The following is a 4,388-nucleotide window of genomic DNA, read 5'->3' on the forward strand; positions in this document are numbered from 1 at the left end:
GGCAGAGAGCCATAGACAAGGCCACTTGGGGATCAGCAGGAACCCATAGCAGCATACACGCAAGGACCTCTCAAGCCACACCCAAGGACATCCAAGTCAAAGATCCATGGCATAGACAATTGAGCATTAAGATAATCAGGCCTTAGAAATAGCACAGACCACAAGAGCATATAATGCCAAGACGATCAGAAGCGACTGGATATTATTTATCCAAGCTGGGCAATTGCATGACAATGTTCAGATGAACTCGATCAGCCTTCTACCAGCAATCAGCCTGATTTATTAGCCCAACCAGGGGGATGAAAGTTTTTTTGCAAAGCATCCCATCCTTGACTCAAAAAGGAACAACTTATATACACTTTCAAAAGCTCCCTTTCGACCACTTGAAAATGCATCCATTTGTGTGGGTCCAGTCTTACGGCCCTTCCCTATCACCCATGGTTTTGTTTTGTTTTTTAAGTACTGGCAGATCTTTTCCATCATGGCTGCTGGATTTTTCAATAGAGTTGTATTAGGGTTAAGAGTATGGGCTTTGGTTGATCCTACCCAACAGGATCTTGTGAGGCTTCCTGAGACCCTATGTGTGAAGCACACAGCACCTGCCCACCACGCATGCTCCCCATATGCACCCTGGCAGATGGCACCATTGTTCCCTGGGTACACCTTTGCCCTGTGACTCTGCACTTTCTTCACCAGCTGTAGAGTGTACCCTGCATCCCATTGGCTGGCATGTGACCGCTTTAACTAGTGGAATGTGGACAGAAGGAACAATGTTCCTTCTAAACCTCTGCCTTATGCATTATATGTTTCCACTCATCCCATTGGTGATTCTACCATGTTTAAGGAAAGGGCATGCCCCAGAGAGGCCCACTGGTGCCAGCATAATTTAAAAGTCATGGAGCTGACTTGGACCCAACCCACAGCTGGGAGTCAGCAGGGTCAGCCAGAACCCACCTAGCCACAAATGTATGAACAAGAAATAAGTGTGTATTGTTGTCCACTATAGAATTTTGGAATGGTTTTGCTAAGCAGCATTATTGTGGCAATAAGTTATACTTGCCTTGTCCATGGCTTGAAAATGTAAGCTTTTAAAGTAGTTCAATGGGCTCATTTCTCCTTTACTTCAGTTCTCTCTGAGCCTTGATGTAAAATAAAAAGAGCACAGACTTTGGAACTAGAGAGACTTGCTCCATGTCCGGTTTCCACTCTTGCTGGCTGAGTAGCTTTTGGCAAGTGTCTTCTCTGACCCTTAGTTCTTCATCTGTAAAATGGGAGCTCAAATACCAGCCCTATTAGCATAAGGGTTAAATAGTACCATTTACGTCACACATTTGCACATAACATCGGTTCTCAAGAAGGGTGGGCACCCTCCTCTAGTCTTTAGCAACTTACTGCCCTTGCTACACTCTGGCAAGCCTCATCTCCAAGTCTAAATGGATCAGACAGGAGTGAATAGAGTTCGTAGGGACTGAGGTGTTTGGCTTTGTCTCAAACTTAGGTACAATTATTCATATTCATGTGATACCCGTCTTGTGCCAGGCACTGCTCTAGACTCTGAGAATCTGGTGTCCAATAGAGCAAATGAAGTCACTCGTCTCAAGGAGCTTACACTCTAGAAGAGGTCAAAGTAGATCATGACCAAGAGAACAATAAATAAACTAGGTCATGCTAAATAGTGTCAAAGTCTATGATACAAGTATAATTTTGTTTCTCAAATAGCAGAAATTTTCCTTTCTAGTCTTTCTTGTTCCACTCTTACCCGAAGCAGCTCTGTCTTCAACACTTCTAACAAGTATGTTTTTATTCTTTTCTTAACCACTTGCTGCTCTTAGTACACATCTAAGTTGCTCTTCTAAATACCTAAGCGTGAGTTCCTCTTTGTGCATGTCTGGATTCTGTAAATTACCCTGGGCAGCCACACCCACCTTTTTGGACACCACCTCCTTTCCTTCCTCACTGGTACCATTTTTAGTTTCATATAGTACAGGTTCTATTTTTAAAGGCTCTCGCCCAGTCATGCCATCTTTCCTGTAAAATCCTCACATGGGTCTCATCAGTGGACAATTTGAAATCTGTTCCTCTGTAACCTACAATAGTGACTCTCCCCCAGACCTCATGATGGCTTTCAAGGATTTCAAGCCAGTGGGAAACTCTCTTTCATTGCCCCAGCTCGTGTCCACTTCAGCCCGCTCTGGGAGCCAGAGGAGAGAGCACATAAGTGGTTCCCTCACTCCTGGTAGACGAAGTCATCAGGAACATGTGACAATAATTTACTCGGTGCTTTCTCTGCCTTTAGCAACATGAATACCCAGCTATTAGATCCAGAATAGAATGGAATAGAATCTCAAAATATATTGACCTCATAAATGACCTTAGTGACTGATTCTGATTTGATAGGTGCAATGCCAGATCCAAGATTCTGCATTTCAAGCAAGCTCTCAGGTGCTGCCAGGGCTGCTGGTCAACAGAGCACACTCAGAATAGACAGTTTCCTCGAAAGTTTGATTGCAACCATAACTCCTTGAGGCAACACTTGTAATCAGTATGAAGAAAAAATATCATGTCCCTACCTCTAGATCCCTCAATTTAGAAGGCACTCTGGGGCACATATTCCCATAAATGTATTTCTATTTCTTGGGGCCTCCCTGGTGGCTCAGCGGTTAAGTGCTGGGTTGCAAAGCTGCCCGCAGCCTCTGCAAAGCCGGTTTGATCCCCGGCCTCCAGGAGAGGGTCCCACATGACACACAGACCTCTCCTGCCGCCCGCTGCTCCCCTCAGCAGTGTACTTCGGTCCTTCTGCCTGCTCTGCTCCCCGCTCTGGCTCTGGTGAATTCTCTCACCCTCCCGCGCTTCTGACTGTACCCAGTGCTTGTATAAATAAATAAATAAATCTTTTTTTAAAATTTATTTTTATTTCTTAATATTCTGCCCCAGTTTCAGGGTCTCAGCCCCCAATTTCCTCCCTTCAATTTTATAATCATGTTGATTTTCCCAGTTTAGTCTGGACGTTTCATTTCAGCATATTAATCCAGGACATAGAACACCAAAACTTTTTATTGTTTTGAACCCCAAGAGAAAGCTGACAAGGACAGGGGTACACCTGTGAGGATGGGGAAGCAGCAGGTTGGTGACCTTCCCTCATAGTTTAGAGAAGAGAAAATGACACCTGAACCTTAAAGGATAAAATACACAGATCAGGCACTAAAATCCCCTTCAAGGGAAAATTATATTTTAATTTACATAACCAGAGAGTAAGTGCCAATAATAACCAGTGGGGAAGCACCCAGTAATTCTTTACATTAAAAAAGAGGGGAAAATTATGACAAATATTCATTCATCCATTCTATTCAACGAAGCCTCGTTGAGCATCTATTCTATGCCAGCTTCTTCCAGGTGCTGGTCGTGTATGTTGAGACCCAGCAGAATCCATCCCTTTTGTTCATGGAGCTGACATCCTGTGGACAATGACAGACACTGGGCCGGGCAGAAGACAGAGAGCTGGGTCATTGCAAGTAGTGACTGGTACGAAGGTCTAAAGACTGAAGGGGGCAGAGACCCACCACAAAAAGTGGGGAGAGGCTTTCTGGGGGGATCGTGTTCGAGCTACAGTCCGAAGATGAGAAGCAGATACTGGGATGTCTCATGTGGAACCAGAGGTAGCGATTCACCAAGTTAGAATTACTTTGATGAGCCACAGTGTGAAATCTTAGGAGAAGGTGTGTGCGGACTTCATTAGAGGCACAAAGGAAAAGAACCTCAAGGTAAAAGGACTTCGGATGTTTACCAAGATTCTGAGAATCACTACATGAAAACCCACATAGTGAAGGTTCTGAGACTTGGGATCATTTTCACACTAGGATCCACCAGCGACTCACAGACTCACAGTCCTTCCGAAACTGATGACTCCCATCAGCAGTGAGCCAGGAGCTGAGGCTAACGTCACCATTGCAGATGCTTAAATCAATCATTTTATTTTATTTTTTAAAGATTTATTTATTCATGCATTTAAGATCTGGGGTACAGGCCAGAGTTGCGGGGGGTGAGAGGATTCAGTAGAGACAGAACGGGGAACAGAACAGGCAGAATGACCGAAACACACTGCTGAGGGGAGCAGCGGGAGAGACAGGAGAGGTCTGCTGCGCCATGTGGGATTCTCGCTGGCCAGCAGGGATCGAACTCGTGCTGCAGAGGCTGCGGGGACAGCTTCACAGCACTGCGTTCAACCACCTGCGCCACCAGGGGAGGCCCTTAAATCAATCATTTTAAATAATTGATAATCACTTGTTTAAAAAAAAAAGAAAAAGAAAAAAAGGATGAGAAGCAGCAAACACTTCAAAGAGGCAGCCAGGCGGTGGAGGGAAGAAAGATCACGTTAAGAAGGGACGGTC

The sequence above is a fragment of the Talpa europaea genome, assembly GCF_964194135.1.
Source record: "Talpa europaea genome assembly, chromosome: 5".
Lineage (NCBI taxonomy): Eukaryota > Metazoa > Chordata > Mammalia > Eulipotyphla > Talpidae > Talpa > Talpa europaea.